The sequence below is a fragment of the Acipenser ruthenus genome, chromosome 16 (genome assembly GCF_902713425.1).
Source record: "Acipenser ruthenus chromosome 16, fAciRut3.2 maternal haplotype, whole genome shotgun sequence".
In the NCBI taxonomy this organism is placed as follows: domain Eukaryota; kingdom Metazoa; phylum Chordata; class Actinopteri; order Acipenseriformes; family Acipenseridae; genus Acipenser; species Acipenser ruthenus.
The window spans coordinates 32599690-32621806 of record NC_081204.1 but is presented as its reverse complement, the minus strand read 5'-3'; positions in this window follow the sequence as shown (position 1 = coordinate 32621806).

Below are 22117 nucleotides of genomic sequence, written 5' to 3'. Positions count from 1 at the left end.
AGTGTCTGATCAGATGTTAGTGTTTTTTTATGAGCAATAGTTCTGCATTGATGCTTGGTGAATGATGGTAAAGTTTTTTAAAATAATGTGCTACAGTCGCCAGCGGAACTGATATGCTTGACCTGGATTCAGAGTTTCTCTCCAACTGATTTGGACAGCAAGCTCATGTCAGCACCAGTACTGTTCACTTTCTCTCTACATCCACCTTAAAAAGTTCATGTCGCACAATCCAGTTTCATTATAAAACATGGATACTGCTGAATACTGCTTTTCAGCTGCTCTGATCGTGTTTCCTGCAATCTTCTTGTACAATCCAGTGCTCTCTAAAGACACATTTTCTCCTTCTTGTAATGACTCTGATTGGCACTCCCTGTACCAGCCTCCTCTTGGGTAATGGAACAGTCCCTAGTCCTGAAATATCTAGGTTGCACATTGCTTAAAGGCTGTTGACTGCACGAATCTGCAGGAACTTTCCTATTTCATGGTGCCTTTTTAAGCAGGTTAGCCACCAGCCAGTTCATTTCAACATTGACAGCCCCTTGATTAATCAATGGCAAAACTGCGTCTCATTTTCTCTAAATCGTTCCCCAAGAACAATAAAATCATCAATCTTGTACTCGAGCTGTAATAAGTGAGTTAGCCCCCTCAAAAGTAATCTTGTTCTTGTTTTGTATGGATGCACTTCTGTAAGGAAAACAAGTACTGTTGAAAGCAGTCATGACTTTAAAAGACTCATACAGTATGTGTAACAATTGCTATAGAATTAAAAGAAGCTCCTGATAGTAATCCTTTTTTTGCATTGCACTTGGAAGAACAATAACACAAAGAGTTTAAGCATGGTGTACAGGATATCACTGGAGATAAGGCTGCCTCTAATAATACGTTGTTTTTTTTTTGGTTTGTTTTTTAGGCTTTCATATCACTAAGGGCTGCACACTGGTCCAAAATGATAAAATGCAGATCATTTAAAAACAGAGTTGCAAATACACACAACAATGTTATCCTGATGCCAACATTTCTAGCGTGACACATCTTAAATGGAACCCCTGGTTTCGTAGGGTCTATTATTACATGCAAACCAAGAAAGAAAAACAGAAGCTTTTTAGCTGTCTCTGCAAGGGTCTAAACTCCTACCGAGCTCAGCTGAGCCATCAGCCAATAAACAGCCCTCATTGTTAATCACTGTAATCAGTGATTTGTATAGATTCAAAAGGAAGCAACATGTAACATTCCGCTTAAGTGGCATTCCAAATCTTTTGTATGAAAGTCTTCTCCACGTGGGACAATGAACTTCATTGTTTTAAACACTATGGGGTAGGTGTACTAAGATGGGTCAGTCACAGCGCAAACATACCACGATTTGCATTTTCGTTACAAAACTTAGCAAAGTATACATTTTGTACTAAGAGAAAATATGTTAATGAAAAGATCTGCAATATACTAATTTAAATAAGTGTTGTGTCATCTTAGCGAGATCTCTATTGCGAGAGTCAGTTAGTTGTAGTTTACTGCAGCAGACGGCACCCAAAGGATGACGTCTATACATGCAAGGGTGCAAGAATCAAAATAACATTGTTTTTGTTAAATGTAAACGTCATCTGTACAATGCATTCTGTTCCATCTTCATTTTACCTATTTTAATACTGTTATATATATATATTTCAGAATATATATATACCAGAAATGTCATAGAAATGTGTTTTCAAGGCTTGTAAGTACATCCTGTACTTATTTGGCTGTTTGCCTCAAATGCATTGAGCACAATTGACAACGCATGAGAAAAAGCAGACTGGAAAATGCCAGCAACAATTGTGACTGTTTAAAACATGTTTTCAAAAGTTCTTAACAAACTGATGCAATTGTAAGTGTCACAATTGCCTGCAGCTTTCGTACATCTCATTCTAATATTGAGAACCCTCATTTGCACTATCGCCACGCCCATAATTACATATTCATCTAAGGTTGAACCGCAAAGAAAAACTGCTGCCGCAAAGCATTCCCTGAAAAGTTGCAAATAGCATTGCGCTTGTCTAGTAAATTTCATCCAAGACATCCAACTCATTTGCAACTGGTTTGAGACTATTGCGACAGGCGCAACGCTTTAGTAAACTCACCCCTATATATATATTAAAAGAAATTCAAACAGTATTGAATTTCTACTGAATTTGTGGACTAGGTTTAAATATAATACTATTCTATTTAACACATTCATCCTTTTTTTTAGATAGAATTGAAGTAAAATGCTTTAAGAAGCTAGCCCTTTGTTTAGTTGACTAGGGTACCTGAACTTCAAAGTAATAGTGGATCACAGCGATATTTGTATTATTATTATGAAGGAAGTAAACACACAGCTTGAATACCAGGATGCATTAAAATTCAGAGCATCCTAACCAGATGCTGAAAACACTGAAGTCCTAAGGGCACTTCCTTACCTTACCAGTGCTCACAGATGGAATATTAAAGGGGGAGGTGTAATGAATGTTTTTGAAGCTGCACAAGAGGATGTCACTTGCATTGTTCAGGAAGTTGTTATCCCAGCAGAAAATCAAGTTTTCCACTCCAGTGCTTGGCCTTTTGATATTGGAAAGCAAAGTCACATACTCTGATGATTCTCAGCTCGGAGAGGAAAAAAGAAAAGCCGTTCTAGGAGACCAGATTGGCAGCCTGTTCCTCGTCGGACTGAGACATACATACATACATACACACACACACACACACACATATACATACATACACACACACACATACATACATACATAATAAAAAAGTAGAAGTAAACACAGTGTCTTTCAAGAATATTATTCCACCATTTGGTTCCTCTGCCGTGAAGTCAAATATGAACTACAATAAACCGCATCTGTAAGGTACTGGACTGAGATTTCTCTTTCTTCTTTTCATTTTGTTTATAAATAAGCGTTTCATACAGAGCCTGATTCAGGTGATTCTGTTGTTAGAATCTGTATACCTTTATATCCACACTATCCATAGTCATATTTAAGAACACCGGCTATTCTATTATTAGGCCTATTATTAGTAGTAGTCGTATTATAATGATTTCCGTGTCTAAAATTTTCTCAAAGAAACTGTAATAAAATAGCAGAGTCACTTCAGAATCTGGGCTACAGAAAATACATACATGTAAATTGGACTTCATATAAAATGAAGTATATAATCACATTTCTGTCCTTCTTATCATACCACGTGTCTAGAGGTTATCATTCTGTTCATTCAAGGAACAGTGTGAAACAAAATGCAGATGTTTGAATCTCAAGGCATGTAAAATAAATCCTGTTTTGTATATTCCAAAAGAGGTGTCTTGGTGATATTCTATCATGAAATAGAATCAGCGGACTACAAGTCTAATCTATTTCCTTTCTCCCACATAGGATATAACAGTTTCCTTTCTTTCTGTGGAGCCTTTGATTGCCAGTTCAATCACATTTTTGTTGTAGAGGCAACTAGTTTTCCAAATTGAATTCTCCCTCACTGAGAATTCAATACTGCACTGTAAATAAAAAAATAAAAAAATGCAATTCTTTTTTTTCACTCTTTCTTTTCACTTTGTTATTTTGTTTTTAAATATGACAACATGAGGATATGCAATTTATATTAGTTTTGTTCAGTTTTATTATATTAGACAGCCTCATAAGGCAAGCCTCCTTTAGGAAGGATGTTTGCAGTGTGTGATATTAACTTATGAAAGACTCACTCATGTGTTGATGTGGTTTAATATTTCATAGAGATGGTTGTTTTCAGGTGGCAAGACACTGAGTAAAAACATTCAATGCATCTGCACTAACAAGCAACACTGTGAAAATGCAAAACCCTGAAGAAATTGTAATCTCTGAGGTGTCTTAAAAACATATGCACCTCTCCTGCTCACTTCTGCTGAAATATGTTTCATTAAAAAAAAAAATAATAATAATAAGGGCTGCTCTGTAATGCATGATGTTTAGTACATTCATTTAAATACAAAGAAACGGCCAAGCGATCACAAGTCATTACAGTTAGAACAGAACTGACAGGCGCAGCAGCAGTTCACAGCTTCTAATTGGAGTTTTGCAAAACTCCAAATAGTCCCAGTGCTATGTGTTGTTCTGTTTGATGAGTTTACAATTCAAAGAAATGTAGTTAGTGATCTACAACCGCAGTGCATGTGCATTTTCTGAGTTTTGATCAATTAACCATAAGCTAATAATGGGCCCCAAAAGGAGTTATTTTGATAAAATAAGAAATTATTTTGAATGCAGACAATCTTTAACAATTAAAGAGCGAATCAGTGTGAAATAATTATTAATGTGGCTTGCTCTTCAAACCTTCAAAGCATTCCTGACTATGATAATCTCCTTTTTAACAAGCCGGGGCACCTGTTATGCCCCCCAACTCAAAATGCAAACACCCTCTTTACATTCAAAATGCATTCTTTTTTACATTCTGACGTGTGTTGTGCTGTAGGGTTCCGGATACAGCACCTTGAAATTATATGGGAAACACTTTTTTTATATATAATTTATCTGTGTGTAAATGTGAATGGTGTTGATTTGATAAACTCGCCAATGATGTGAAAGTCAATGTGGAGAGTAATTTGAAGAAGCTTGGGGGCATATTGAAGCAGAAACACAGCATACAACAGAGGCAAGGCATGAATGAGAAGTCAAATTCACCTCTAAACAGTACCTGTGGGGGTGGTTGGTGGTAAGGTTAGTGCTAGGGTAAGGTTTAAGGATGCTGTGCTGAAATAATTTAACAAAGGATGCCAGAGGCAGACAGAACAAGTTGAAACCTCTAGTCTGGTGATCTAGATACAGCAGCTCTGTCAACAATGAGTCGATTATCGCACACACAATGGGGAAATGATGGATTATGAGAAATAATCCACGAAAGAAGATTGAGCTGTAAAACCCACAAGCCTTAGACCAATGTGCCATTTAGTCTTCCATGACTGTCGGGCTATACCTAGATTGCCAAAATGTCATTTTTAATTTTATTTTTTTAAAAGGCATTTTTATTCATAATACATTAGAATCACACCAGGTCTCCTATTTGTGCCATCAATGGATGCAATCATTTTCTAAACCCTACGGGATACAGGGTACACTAAACATTTTAAAGAGCACAATGTACTGATTTTTAATCAGGGTTATTAAAATGCAAATGATCAGGGGTTTAAATTGATCAATCTCACAAATGAGCTTTAATAGATTAAACTTGCTGGTAGGTGATTATTCAAAGCCTGCTTGAGTTCAATTAAATATAATAAAGTAAACAATGAGCACATTCAAATTGGTTGAAAAAATGGGATTGCATATTGTATCCTGGCTTAACGTTAATTGTAAAAATATTTATTTTGAGGTAGGCTGTAACTACAATTCCATTTCACATAAAACATGTAAGCTACAGGACTGAGCAATAGTTCACATGCCCAGATTTAGAAAACACTATAAAGAAACACTATATATAATAAATATAATTGATGTCCCTTTTACCTGCTTTACATGTTTTAATTTCTTTGCTTTCTTTATTCCAGCAGCATGCATTCATATTTAATTCCACAATGCTGTAGTCGATTGGCTCCTGTTTTAGTCTGTGCAGTGCCCTTAGAATATGTAGGTTCTTTGGTTTTCCAGCAAGTAAATATGGTTTGTGTTTTATGGTATCTACCAGATTCACATTAACAGAGAGTAAAAACAATAACACAGGCGCTGACTGTGAGGCAAGCAGCCAGCCATTAATACCCACAGCTCTGCAGCTGACACATGTCGCATGCCTTCCATAGAACTGGAAAAAACAAAACGTATGGTATCAGCAATAATTCCAGTTGGCATTCTCAAATTTTAACCTTCTAGTTATCAAAGGAAACCTCATCAATTAGGCATGGAAAAAACCAACAGCTTGGTTGGGCTGGTTGGTATTGTTGCTTGATTTGGGGAGCGCCACACGGCACACTGAATTTGATGTACCCATACACATGTGCTCAGTCACCGGAGCGAATATGGATTGTGATGGAGTGGTTAATGCAGTTAATGAAATTCACACATATATGCCTGTCATCTCATTTGATCAATTATAGAGATGTGATATGCGAGAGGGCTTTGGAGAATGGCAAAAAACAATATTAATACAAAAGGGGGGAGCAAGCATGATTAAATCAATCATTCTGTGAAGGAAACAATGCTATTTTCAGAATCATTGAATATGTAATTTAGGGTATTATTTCATTTGATTAAGCCTGGATTACAGCAGAAGAATGCAAGCTATCTGATGAAATCTGCATTTTATACAGAGCATTTGAATGATCTGGTTTAATACAACTTCTTATATTGCATACTTACTTTATTTCCTTATACAGAGTATCCATGGTGTAATTCTAAAGAATGCATCCTTCAAAAATGATGTAATTTACCTGCAGAAAGAACATTTCCAACAATGTTCCGGGGACCTGGGTAGCTTCCCCCTAACAAATTGACACATTAAGTAAAGCTTTGACTAGTTCAGCCAAGGTATGAGCAAGGATTATATTTTGTTTGTGGTTATTTCAGAGCCCTAATTAAGTCTTCCATCCTTGGGCTAACTGATCCATAGCAGCGGCACAAATCTAATGGAAAAATGTACCACCTATAATTTGAAATCAGGAGTGTTGTTTCCTGGTTGTCATTTAGGGAGATTTTAAAGTTGCCAAGCGTAGGAGACTGATTTGAAATAACTGCTTATAGCAGGCGGAACGACAAATACATTAAAAAGTTGATGACTGTTTTTCTCAATTGTATCTAATTCTGTATTGTTTTAACCCCCACTAACATTCCCCTACAGCAACACCTGCTGAAAGTGTAAATTCTGCCACAGCTGTTTTGACGCCTGCAGCTGAATCTGGTAATGGCTTTTCCCCAGCCTATTAGCATGCTCTGCCATTGCCGTATACTGTATCTAAACTAATTACAGAGCAAAGAGCACAACCAATCTATTTGTGTCTTTCCAAAAAAAGAACAAGCTGTGAAGGTAACCACTAAAACAAACAGGACCATGGAAAATGTAGGTGCCAGACTTACAATGCAAGCATGGGGCGACCACAGTTACATTATAGATTATAGAACCTTGTTAACCAGATCTATCTTGGAACTACTGTACACTTTGCTGTTACATGATCCAGCTATCCAACAGTGTTAAAGTTTTTCATCTTCGTATACAAAAAGCATGCACGGGATGTCACTAAAACGTTGTTCTAGTCGGGATATGTATTCACCTAGTTCAAATCATTCATGACACCTCCAGTAAAGGAACAGTTTATTTCAATCTTGCTCACAGGATTCTAACATTCTGCCGAACTGATTGTATTTTAATTAATTGTTTTACGGTGAAGCAGGTGAATCATTGATTTTGCTTTAACTAAGCCAGACATGATAAACAACAGCATAAAGAGAGATGAAAGCGTGTGAACACAGCAGAGCACAAATACTGAAATGCATTTAGAAATTAGGAGAAATTAGTTTACCAGTAATTGACGCAGTATACATAAATGCATACAGAATGCAATCCGTCGATGAGAAATATGAAGCAGTCCGAAATGTAATGCCATGGCAGCCACTCGATGGATTTAAACTCTTAATCATATTGCCCTCATTTTGAGATTTTTGTTTTTCTGAAGATAATAGCTCCATCATTTTTTTTGGTTTTTCTAACAGCTAATTAAAACACATTAGAGATGCATTTAACACATTCATCTAAAATCCTGTGTATGCTATGAAGCAATAAACAGTACTGCCTACAGAACCATCCCCTTTCAAACCTCTGTGTCTTCCTTGTACTTAACGTTTAGGAGCACTCGAAACTGTTAGAATATGTGGTAGCATTTTACATGAAGGTTCTCAGTGACAATGTAATGGAACTATAACTACAGTACATAGGAGGGTTCCCAAGCATTCATGCAGCACAACTTACCAGGTCATTACAGGTTACAACTCAAAATACAGGAAATAGAAAAGCAAGCAACATAATACGGAACCCATCATGGCTCAAACAATGGTGACTGCTGTGTATATATGGCCAAGAGAACGGTATATGTTACTGTACTCTTTTAGAATGTATACATGAAATATAATTATATAGGTTATGGCCTATATTCCACATGGAGGAAGATTTAATGGAAGTTTTGAATGTTAGCTTTATACGTTCATACATAGCATTTCACATTTTATCAATACTTCTCAAGTTTCGTCAATGCTTGTTTCCACTGAACCTTTTCCAGAGTTGAACAAAGTGCCATACAGAGTACTGTAAATGCATACTGTACAGATGCAGCGCCTATATGTAGGTGTGTGTTAATATAGATGTTTTTACCCAACATATGATCCCATAATCAAACATGACTTTACATTTTGCAATATCCAATATGGTGTGATAGTAAATATTTCTTCATAAATCGCTCCACATATTAATCACTGGGAAAGCTCCAATTACTGTCAAAGTGCACATCTTCAAAATGTAATTAGAAAATGCATTTCGGACTAGTGTTATTTGTCTAAATGAAAAACAGATAATAATTTAATTTGCATTCATTTATTAAACATGGATGCTGCCATGGAAACGAGTGTTGGGTTTATGGAGAGTGCTTCCCTGATTGTCAATGTTCACATTCATGGGTAGAGTTTGAAAGTCCAGTCTTCTTTGTTTTGTTTTTAAGTTTGATTCTGTAAAGTTGAAGGCGTGTTCACCTTCTGCATGTATTCACCCTCTGAATAATAATACTGTGGTACTAAGTAATGAATACAAGTCAAAATAATTCCATGCTAATTGTGTAAAATAGGTATTTTACACAAAGAAAAAAAATCAAAGAAATATTTAAAAAACAGATCAAGCTTCATTTGCGGCCCAATAATTATATTAAGAAAAACAAGGTTTCGGGGCTCCCGAGTGGCGCATCCAGTAAAGGCGCTCCTCACAGGATGTGCCCTATAGCCTGGAGATCGCAGGTTCGAATCCAGGCTATGTCACAGCTGACCGTGACCGAGAGTTCCTAGGGGGCGGCGCACAATTGGCTGAGCGCTGCCCGGGTAGGGAGGGCTTAGGTCGGCAGGGGAATCCACGGCTCACCGCGCATCAGCGACCCCTGTGGCCGATAGGGCGCCTGTGGCTCTGCAGCGGAGCCGCCAGATCTGTGTTGTCCTCCGGCACTATAGGTCTGGTGGCGTTGCTGTGGATCTGCAGTGCGAAAAATGACGGCTTGGAAGGAGCACGTTTCGGAGGACGCGTGTTCCAGCCTCCGTTTCCCGAGTCGGCGGGGGGGTTGCGAGCGGTGAGCCGGGGATACAATACAGATAATAATTGGGCATGCTAAATTGGGGTGAAAACCGGGGTAAAAATAATTGGCGACGACTAAATTAAAAAAAAAAAAAAAAAAAAAAAAAAAAAACAAGGTTTCATTATCTAATAAAACCATTTTTAATGCTCCCTAAATACTCTCTGAAAAAACAGAACTGTGGACAAAGACAGTCGTGTAAGTGAGAGAGGCTCCTTTTGCCTTGATGTATCTGTATCTCGTTGACCTTATACCCAGAGTAATAAATGTTACGAGTTGCTATCAACGAGGCTGCTGCATTTTACATGTTCCCAGGCTACGTTTATATGCACACTGATCAGCCTTTCAGAAAATGTCATTTTAGCCTTTAATTAGCCTTTCTTGCTTAGGTCTGTCAGTAGCAAGCTCATAAAAATCACCTTGCAAATTAAAAGTCATTTTATATATATAAAAATATCCCCCCTAGCTGACACAATCCGGTTATTCAAGTGAAAAATTGCCCCTTAAAGGGATTTCTGAAGCCACAATGAAACATTTTTTTTTTTTTACTGTAAAATTGGATTCTTATTCAAATCTCCTTGCAAACGAAATTACTACTTGTGATTATCTTATAGAGAGCATGGCTCTCTTTTGAAGAAGATGGTCAGGCTTCACCTATAGAGTTCATTAAAAGAGAAAGTGTTGGAGACTGGGATAATTGCAACACTAAGAGTTTTCCATAATGATAACTGTACCCTTGAATATAAGGTTTTGGAATTACATTTAACCTAGACCATGATTCTGTCAGGCACTTTCACACTGATCCACACCTGTTACTGACGTAGCATCTGTACATTTTAAAATGTAGTTAAACTTTTTCTATTACGTTTTCTTTCTGTGTATTGCATAATATTGCTTTATAACTGTTGGCAGTAATAACATAATAGACAAACTTGTCTGCATCTAAAACCGATGGTGTGCCTATTAAAAGCAATATGCTTCACTGGAAATGAGGGACCTGTTAAAGTTATACTACTCCCAGATTCCAAAACTAACATCTGCCCAAATATGACATATCTAGATATTTCACCACTGAGAATGCTGATTGCATTACCACCTAATGCAATTCTGTCGAAGCCAGATGCCAGTAAGACTGTTTATGGTAGTTTGGGTATGCATTGTTTCAGTTCTGAATTGTTGTTTTGTTTTGAGGGGTTCAGGGTTAGGGTGAGGCATATCAAAGCTTGGTTATAACTGCACCCTGCCCTGGTGCAACTAAAAATACATATGTTTGATACTGCAAAAAGAAGTGTTTTTAGAAATCGTTTACTATCATATCATTATTGTTGTCATTACCATCATGAACTTTTCAAGCAGTTTGGAAATATAGGATTTACACAGCTATATGAGCATTGTAAGGATAAAAAAACAAACTCTTTTACAATACAGAGTATCTGAAGCATATGTCTACTTGGCTTGGAGTTGAAGCCTTTAATAATGCTGCCAAGTTGCATGGATACTACTTATCGAGATTCAGTATTGAACCATTCTGACTAATTGTTTTCAGATGGGATGAGAAAAGAAAGCTTTATCGTTTAATACTTTATAATAGATCCTTATCAGGAAATACTCCATTTAATAGACAGGGCTGAAATCACTTGTCAATAAGATAACGTTACAGACCATTAGATCCACAAGCATCTACAGAACTCCCTTGCAATCGGTGTGGTTCTTTCAGCCAAAACGTTTGGAGAGATTTGCTCTAAGCAATCTCGAATATCAATCATGTCACCCTGAAAATACTTCGCCTGGTCTATCCCAGATTGCTTTTCACTGGAATTGTACTGCATTTAGAGATGTTGGTAAGGGGATCAATAACTCACCCATATTGAGAAGAAAAAAAAAAGAAAAAGCTGTGGGATTATTAAAGAACGTTATTGAGATTTGCCTCTGTTTAGATCATGAAACTAGACCCCTAGTATGTCAAATATAGCTGATGATTAAAAGGTTAAACACTCCAGCTGGTGGATTAAAGGCTGCTGTGTATGGTAAGCCAGTGTTTACTGTAAGATGAAAGTGGAGATAATGACCTACTTGTTCATGCTGGATTTGCGCAATGTGTATCAAGTTTTTTTTCTCTCTCGTTCTCTCAAACTATCTACAAAATGGATTTCTTTTTTTTTTAATGCTCACATATCATTGCATTGGAATTCATTACTTCATGCATTTTGTGACCTTTTAGAGAAAGCCTGCTTTGCTGTGAATTGTGGGTGTATTAGGAAAGCAAATATTCTCAGCGCTTGTTATTCACTGAGTTTGAATTCAGAAATATACAGTCAATAGGTTAAATCCTTTTGTACAGAGACAGTGAAGAAGTGGGAGAGATGCAGTGCAGGGGTATTAAACAGATTGCAAGGTAACACTTTCAAATAATGCACACAGATTCATAATGAATTCTGGCTGAATGCCACAGCATTAACACCTGCATACCTTATGCACAATCTGCCCTATTCAGAACGCCAATATTGGTGGCAGGGGATCAGTAATATTTAAAACACCTATACACGTGGTATGTGAGGGTTTGATGGTTATTAACTATGCACAATCGTTTACTACTATAATAGTTTAATAACACTGGTATCAAGCTTCATCTCATGGTATGAAGTGTATTCACATGTTCTTACCATGTAAGCTTGTATAGCTATAGCCTGCTATTAATAACATGCTGCAGAACACAATTACACGTGCCTTATTGACTATTACAGACCGTTTTACTAAAGGGTCATCATGAGAACAGTGCCCCGTTCACTGGACAGTATTACTTTCTAATTTAATATCTGATAGAATGAAAATTGGAAATCTACTTCAAAAGCAGTTACTCTTTTGAAAGTAAAATATGGATACTATATGAATTATAGCTTAAAAGCCTGCATTGTTGATATACACATTGCATTCAAAGCATAAAATCAGACCAGGATTGTAAAGAAAATCCTAGATCTTTTGTTTTTTTAAATGTTAAAATAAACCCGATATTTAATAGACATTTCTGAAGTGGCTGGTTGAGCAGGATACAGGAAAAAAATAATATTACATTGTCATTTTCAAAGTGGATTCACTACAGTAAGAGTAGACTAGTTACCAATACTTTCATTCACACACACACAAAAAAAACCTTAATCTTAAGCATTGCATCTGAGCCATTGATGCTGATATCTCATAAGCCAGTAACTGAATTATTGACACTGGCAGAAACTTAGAAAAACAGCCTTCAAAAATCAAACACTGTCAGTTATTATTCCCTAAAGTTTGTGACGTTACCCACAGTGTCGTCCTGGTCCCCGATAGCTGTATTATTCAATAGATCAGATACCGCATTATCCTCACTGTGTCTTTTTTATGTGAATAAAATAGTTAATATAAAATAATATTTTTGAGGAATACACTCCGAGTAATATCTCTGAGGAAAAATGATTAAGAGTCTCTGTGCCAAGGAAATAAAAGCATTCCTTATAAAGACAATGTAACCGAGGCCTGAAGAATGGTAACGTTGTGAAATACCCAGGTTATTATTATGATAATACAGAATAATTTATCAAAGTAATGTATTTATGAAATGAAAAACTATAAAGCATGCTTAACTTTAGCACCAGTGTGGTGATTATGAAAATAGCAGAAGCACTGACTAGAAAATGAAATAAAAGCAAATATATATATATATATATATATATATATATATATATATATATATATATATATATATATATATATATATATATTAATGAATGGTTCAGACATGCACATTTTACAGATAAATACAATAAAAATACATGAAACTAGCAAAGTTAGTTAGTTTGTTGACAAAGTCAATAGGGGGTGTGTTTGGGTGCGCCCACAGTAACCCTTGAACACCCCACAGTAAAATCTGCAGTGGTGTGCCTGTTGCCCCTAATCTAGTTATATATTACAGTAACAGACTTTGCAGAAAATATTCAACAAATCTGAAACCTGGAGTCGAAATTCTGAGTCATCAAAGTGTTCAACTACAGCACTGCAGATAGCAATGCCTAATTGGATTTAAAGGGTATAACCTGCTATTCCCTTGATTTATAGAAAGATACCGCCATATACAAGCTTTCCTAGCAGGTGGCCCTTGAAGACATGCATCATCCTCTGTGGCTTCAGCTCTCCATAATGTAGGATCCACAGGTCAGCTGTAAATAAATTTTCTTCATTTTGTACCCAACACATTTATATGCTAATTTTATTTTGAGTGTGTAAGGGTAATCTTGATGAGTTCTGCCGTTCTGCTGTTTCTTCTTTAAAACAATTGCTGGTGTCCTTTTTTATCTGTAGAAGTACAACTAATGCCTCAAATAAAAAGGGTAGCATGTCATTGATTACATTGTAATTGCACCACAATAACACAGAAATTACACACGTGGCTCTGTAGTTACAGTGCAACAACATGCTTATTTACAAAAAAAAAATATTGGCAGTTGTTAGCGTCTTTTGTATTTACTGAACACTGTATATGGTTGCCTATTTACAGTGTAATTACTATGTAATCTGGCATGTAATTACAGTGTAATTTCAGGGTAGTGTGAGATACCTAATATAAAGAGTTACCGGCATTTAGTGGGCCTGAACTGATAAGTGATAACGCTGATGAGAAGGATTCATTTCTGAGTGTAATGGGTTTCTCTTAACAGTGCCTTTCAAGAGACATTCTGACAGACCCTGAGTTCAGTCAACCATGATGCAAAATAAAAGGCACGTGTATAGTTTCGGAATCTGTGACTAAAAATCTTTGCAGTGACAATGCCAGGCTCTTCATGTAATGTGTTTCACAACAGTGTGGGTAACAGAATAATCCCATTGCTTAACCCAAGTGAAGAGAAGCTGACAACCTCAATCAATGAGTCACACAAATCACAAACAGGCTATAAACTCCAAATGTAGAACATACTTTGAACTTTTTGAGGCTTGTGATTTCTTTTTACAAGCAGGGCTTTGGAGAATATGGATTTTCTGCTATCTACAAGTAACACAACACTGACGTTTTTAACTAAATTTAGTTCTGAAAATGAATGCTAATTGCTTAAAAATGGAGGACAAAATAACTAATAGCAACTAACGGTAAAAACACATTGGTGAGGCCTGACATGCCTACCACATGTAGTGTTTACTTTTTGATCTGTTCTCAGATCATCGGAGGTGGTTAATTAGCACTAATCTGTCTCAGTCTTTACCAGCTGTCATACTGTACAGTATGAATACTGCAGGGATGCATCCTGTTTTCCCCAATAAAGGGAGGAAAAAAGTCATAAATCAATAAAATTCCTTTTCTTTGATCACACCCATTATATTCTATATCATGCCCAGAAATATAAAAAGGAAGGAATCACCATAAAATAGGAATGGAACTTCACAAGAGGTCATTATGGAGCATTGGAAGATCAAAGAACTTGCACTGCACTACTGTATACCACGGTAAAAACATAGCAGGTTTTAGCAAAGCATTCATGCATTTAATTTGAAGCAACTGGTTAAAATAAAATATGGTAAATACATGTATTGAAAAAGAATGATAAACTGTAATTGTTTAGTCACTGGGCAATAATTAATGAAAATCATTCATTTTCGTCATCGAGTAAAAGTACAAAAAAGTGTTTAATAACCTTGGCTGTGTGCTGTATAAGCACTGCTTAGTAGTTGGAGATTCACTAAGCTCTGCTGAGGCATACAGTACAGAGCTGTATTGCTGGTTTTTACCACAAGAATTCCTAGATAAATATGAAGCATAAACCAGCAATGAATCCAGCCATTAGGATTCCTCAAAGCTCTACAAAGCAACATCCAAACACATCTCTTGACTTGATTCTGCAGCTGAAAGTGAGACGTTCACCCCAAAATAACCATAGCAACAGCTAAATAGAGTATTTAAAAAATAAGATGATGCTCAAATGACAACATGTATTTTATTAAGAAAACATTGCTATTCCACTTTTATACCTCAACAAAATAATGTTTTTACTGAGTAATTTATCTCAACCGGTAACCTGGTTAAATCCCACCTCAGTGGGTTCATGTTAATGCCTGAATGCTCAGTTCACAGGTTTTACTGCCACTGTGAATGCCCTTTTAAAAAACGATCATTAGTGCCGAAAATTTCTAATTTGAATAAGAACAAAATGTGCTGCATTTTCTGAACACCACCCCTACTGTGATCTAGAGGCTCTCGTTTATTCAGCCTGTTCACTGGTTGAATTTAGAGAGACGTTCTTCTTAGTCTAATGTTAGGAAGTACTTTCTGAGTGCAAATTACAGCCATCTTGAGCATTGATATGACAGGCTATTCTCACTTCTCAGGGGTTTGATCAAATGAGTTCTCAACAATATAATGTGCAGCGTCCAAACTTCACCTCCCACTGACCTCGAATCTATTCTTCTTCTTCTCAATGCGCAAAACTATCCTTCCACTAGCAGCCTGTTTTAAGCAGATGTTTTGTTTTTTGGCTATTTTTAATAGCCATATGAACCGCAGTGCAGTGCTCTCCTGTTACTCCGGGGTTTATTCCTCCCAGGGATTTGGATAAGCATGCAGGCATCTCTAACATCCTCTGCCCCGGGAAATTGTACAAATACGTTTTTATCTGCGACTCTGTAGCTATCCCACAATATTCTGAAATCTCTAAGATGCATTACTGAATATAAACATGCGGTTATACAGGTCTTAGATCAGATATTACCCTTATAAAAGCTCACTACAGTAATGGTGCTGTTTTCCCATGTTTCCCATGGTTATACTGTGCATGTTTTTTGTATATGCTTTACTGTACCTCTTCCTGCTACACAATGCTTTCCCAAGCTTTCACTGTGATTCATTACACTAACTAACCATTATTATTACTATTAGGCATAGTTGTAGTTAGTTACTCGTGGCTGTGCTGGGGCTGCCAAGGCTAGGGTTTCAAGATCTCAATTCATTTATACAACAGTTTTAAGTATCCTAAGTATCCTAAGCAAATGCATTATTTGCTAAACCTTGTGATATACATACAAACAATAAATAAAACAGCCTTAAATTCTCCTATGCTTTAATTGCTTTAATAGTGTTTTTAAATCTAGCATGTTTTTTTTGTCACCTAATGATGTTACAATGTATGGTAAGACTCTAACTGTAAATTACATTTGACAGCACCTAGCTTTTTTAAATACATAAATCATTTTAAGGAAACTGTATTTGAATTTTATGTGTGTGTGTGTGTGTGTGTATATGTGTGTATATATATATATATATATATATATATATTGTAGCGTTTTCTGGGGCGGGTTCTTTGTAAGGCGGGGTTTACACACAACACAAGACCAAGTAAAGGTTAAAACCTGTTTATTATTTCCAGGCTTTGGCAGCGTTCTTGATAAATAAAAATCAAAACAAACAAAGTAAATAATCCGCCACCAGTGGGAGGTCCTTCACGCGTTGTCTTTTCAGGCCGGGGTTTGTTACCGAGGGTCGTTTTCATACAGAAGGTGGGTCCAAGTGCCGTTCGGGTTCTCCAGTCCAGTCCTAGTTGGTCGTTGAGTGTTCAATCCTTGTTGCAATTTTATTTACCTCTCTGCAAAACCTCCTTCTCCACAGTAGACGCTCTCTCTCCAAATACCTCCCACTCCTTCACCTGCCAGGATCAAAAAGACAAAGAAAGAAATCCAGGGCACAGTTAAATAGAGCAACTGATTAGTATCACCTGTCTGCAGTTTGGCTCTGATTACAACTGGAGAAAGGTGTGGCTGTTCTGCTGCAGTCTGGAAGTTTCCACTGAGCTGTCCGTGGTCCTGCCTCTGTGGAATACTTCACATTGCTGTCCGTGGTCCTGGCAGCCAAAAAACAAAGAAACCTCGCAGGCACATAACGTCCATCCACAACACAACCCCTATATATATATATATATATATATATATATATATATATATATATATATATATATATATATATATATATATACTGTATATATATATATATATATATATATATATATATATATATATATATATATATATATATATATATATATATATATAGTATGTTGCCATGAACATAAAAGGTATAATTTGTTCAATTTGCCATCAAACATTACGATGAAATATTAAGAAGCAATTTTGGATTATTATTGAACATTATTGTACTTTTTTAGTACTTTAAAACATCAATGAAAAAAACTAAATGGCATTTCCTTATTTATTTCAGCAAATGTTGAGTGGGCTAAATTATTGCATTTTATATATAGCATTATACAGTATCAAAGGTAAAAAAAACAAACAAAAGAAACAGCAGATGTACAAATAACCAAGGAAACACAGGAAGGATTAAGGTAAGGGTTAAACAAACCAACTAATCTGTACAGCAAGCTTGTTGGGTCAAATGGCTCCCCGTCCAAAAAATGCCTTGTGTGCAACAGCAACAACAACAAGAACTACAGTGGCATCCTGCCCTACAATGTATGCACAGTGAAGAATGCTTTAGCCAGGCCATTCTTCATGCACAGTGCTGACCGTCACTTATTCTCAGTTTTGTATTCGTCAAGCTTCAGAAGGTTAGCCAGCACTCAGCGGGTTTGAAGTACACACCTGGCCAGGTTTGTAAAATGGTTATCGCAGTATTGGCAGAATGTCATTTATAAATTACATAGAAATGGATTTCTTAACAGCTGCCTTAAGATCTAAAGCCACTGATGTAGAAAGAGTCCAGCTTTCTCGATCTTTAATGGGTCAGCCATGGCTAGTGATGAAGAAAAGGCTTCACTTCGGCAGGAACGTCTGCTACTTCTGTTCCAAGAGGGGATAAGTCTAGAATTACACTGCAGGGTTTCAGGAATCAATCTTTTTGTTAGAAAGGGTTGCTGAGGGTCTTCCAAGGGTACAGGTGCATCTTGTATGCATATAGTATCTAACAATTAACACAACACACCTTCGGAGAGAGATCCCTTCAAGGGATGGACAAACATAAAAGTTACCCTTAATGCATTTTTGTAGTAAACTTTTGACAGTACTGTTTATCAAATAAGATTTCATTTATTTATTAAATGTTTTTTTTTTTTTTTTTTTTTAATATAGATTTCACAGAAGTTGGTAGAACACAGCAAGGGTAGGCAACCACAGGTTTTATAGGTACAGTATAATAAAATGTGTTTTGAGACAGTCAGGAGGACATTTCTATTAAACAGAAAGTGTACATACAGGTATAGGTGAGCAAATCTTTTCATGAACTGAAGAAAAAAAATGAAAAAATCTTTCTCATTTAATGCAACAAGCTCTACCAGCAATAGTGTGTCATGGTTCAGCTCCATAAAAGTGTTGAAAAATGATACATAATGCCGATTGTTCCATAATGAAGTATGAGGATTCTAGATCACTGCCTGTGCTGATGTGTGGATCTTATAAGAGAATACAAGGGACTTGTTTAATAATAATAACATGCACAGATAGGATATATGGATCATAAAAGACAATGGATGGGGACAAACAGAAACATCTTAGAAAAACAGGCATGAGATTGTTCTGTGTGTCTGAAGAAAATGACTAGAATCTAAATATAAACCTAACCCTGGCTCGTTTCTGATACAACTGTATTGTTACATATATCGTGCAAAAAGATGTCCACATTAAGTACATTGTAACTATGCATAATAACATTGTAATTATGTGTAAGCACACATGTACTTACTAAGAAACTACTATTTAAATACACAGTAATTAAAGACACTTAATGTAACGCGTTACCAGAAAGTTGAGTAACACTTGAATCTGTTTTACTGCAGTGTAATTACATTGTCATTGCACAGATGATTACATAGTAATTTAACCGATAATAACTGAAAAATCACCCCGGAGACCTATTTTAGAAGATTCATTTTTTAATTTTTTTTTACGCCGATAAACAAAATATTATTTATTATTACTATTATGATTAACATTATTATTATAGCTACATAAATATCACATCTTAATCAGAGCACCATGATGAATGTTTAATCGTAGACAAACATGTAAATAAATTCTTGTATGCTGAGATTAGTTACTACAGTATGCTATAGGCATACGATGGGGGTGGTCAGAAAAAAACACCTGAAGTGTGTCTGTGGTGTGATAGAGACGCGGGCGGTAATGAGCATACAGTGAAATCTGTTACTTCTCACAGTTCTCGGATTCCAAATGCATGCAGAGTTCTAACATTGCCGGAATCCTAACGTGACATCCTCCCTGCAACACAGTAACCTAACGTTTGGATATGGATCAGTGAAAAGTACATTCAATGTATTATATAGACTGAAAATTATAAAATAGATAACCATCCTTGAAGTCATGAAAACATATTTGGCTAATGAGACAGGCAGAAACTGGATCAAACTTCATGGAAGCTTCATGCAAGATGTTTTGTTTTTTTTCACCAGTATTTTTGATGTTGAATATTTTCCGCTGCGATCCTCCTCAAATGAAGCAGTGACCAATTATAGGTTATTGGACTGACAGCCTTGACAAAATCTATGTATATATTCTGTGAGCTGACCTTTGCAGTTCCAGGACTGTGCAGCTCAGTGGATCTAATGAACATGTTATATATGATATATTCAAATATCTGCCTTATTATCAGGAACATCTGTCAGAGAGTAAAAAAAGGAAGAAGATTGTGAATATTGCACCAATGTGACTTCCAATAACTATGAATATTTATGTATATTGTTTTGGCTTTAAATTACAATATTTAAATCAGCACCGCATGGATTGTCTGTGCTGGTTTTGTAGGAACAATACATGCATCCCTGTATAAATAGGAAGAAATGCATACACAATGTGTGACTGGCACATCAAAAGAAATGCTTCTTTTCGTTCTACATTCAGTCAAAGCAGTTTTGGATCAATTGCCCGCGCAGTGAGGTGAAACAGCAGTGGCCAGTCAGGGAGGTCAATGGAAGTAGGTAATGATCTCTTAAAAAATATTCAGGCTCTGCATCTTTAAGGGGACCGGCAGAGGAAAATGCCTTGGTGGTGGTTGTTACAGGGAGCGGAGCTTTACACACAGTAAAGCGTTGTTGTTGTTGTTGTTGTTGTTGTTGTTGTTGTTGTTGTTGTTGTTGTTGTTGTTGTTTAATGAGTTTATGCAGCAGTATCAGAACCTTATAGAAATTAAATATACGCTCTGAATGTATTTCAACACTGGTAATAAATATCAAACTCGCTAGTGTACTCCAGAGTGGTTTGCTGTTCCTCAGTGTGTGTGGTTTGTGTAAGGGAATGTGAGGATCACTCTAATTGCAGAGCAGGCATTAACCGGAATGGAGCTCTGAACAGTGGTCCTAATACAGTCCCTGGGCTGTGTGGAGCTGCCCCCACGTTATATGCTGGTCCTAATTGCTGCAACTGTAATTTCTGCCCCTTCCGCCACTTTGATTTTGTATAGAGATTTCCCATTGAAAAATTTGAAAGCCCACAGTATTCAGGAACGGATGTTCAGTTTAGGCCACCAGAAACACATTTGGTCTCTCTAGCAGAGTCCCTGAGCCCATTTTTAAATTGTGCTTGAACGACATCCAATAAAATAAAACTGACGTGACGGGTACTGTACCTGCTTTCAATGAAGATCCGTTCAAAGCACTCATTTCAGATAAACAAACATGATGGACTCAAGCTAATTTGATTTGGTTTGCTTCTGCTCATTTGGATCAGCAGACTTCATCTCTTCTCATCTGAATTAGCACTGTGGCATTCTGCAAAATCACTGAAATTACATCTAAATTATTGAATACCCCATGTGTTTCTAATTGCTCACCTACAAGCTTGCCAGATTTCCCACAGCTTTTTTTTTTTTTTAACTGCACCATAATGGTGCAGACTAGAGTCATTGCCTGATTGAAAAAATAAAGACTGTGATGGATTTGTCATGTTTAATTAAAAGCTGTGCTGTAAAACTAATGGGAACCAAAGCCTTAAAAAGTCAGAAATGATTTAAAGAACTGATGCATATTCCTACAATACTCAACTAATTTCTATTTGTAATATACTGTACAATAAAACAGTAGAATTCCCCACTATTATATTTTGATATACCATACTGTTTACTTGTGGCAAGCAATGCTTTCCCTAATGCACCAGCAATCCAGGCCAGCTTGCTTCTTTTAAAACCGCCTGCAGCCTTGAAGATAAATATTAATTAAGAAACACCATGCTTACGGGATGACTTTGCCTGATCTTCCAAGCGCTGCCTTCTGTTATGTAACCTGGAACAGACTATCTCTTATAGCATGCTTGAAGCTGCAGCTTTATTAACTGGTCAAATGAAAAAATAAAACGTCTTTTTTTTTCTTCTACAGTGGAGTCATACTTGCATGAATATTTAATTTCTCAAAGTCCATGAGTCCCTGAGCACAAATAAACCTGCTTCCACATGCTTACAAGATACAAAGACAAATGTTGAACATGATGTTCCATTTGGGCAGTTTAAGCACAGAGACTTATTTAATTAAGAGAACCGTGTATGTGATTATAAAATAAAGTTAATGTTTTAGAAGTCTGAGCATTTGTAATGCATTTCAGCAAAAGGGAATTATAATGTATTTCTATTCTGTGACTGCCCTCTTTATATTGCATCTCCAGAACCCCAATGGCACTTCATACAATGAGATATCTCATCTTATATGCAATTCAGTCTCGGTTAGCACTTTACACGAAGGGTCTCTAACTACATTGTAATTAAGCATGGTAATTACAGTACAGTCTAAATACACAGAGTAATTAAAAAAGAAAGACACTAGCAACTGAAAACATTCTTCAATGCATGTTGCATTGGTC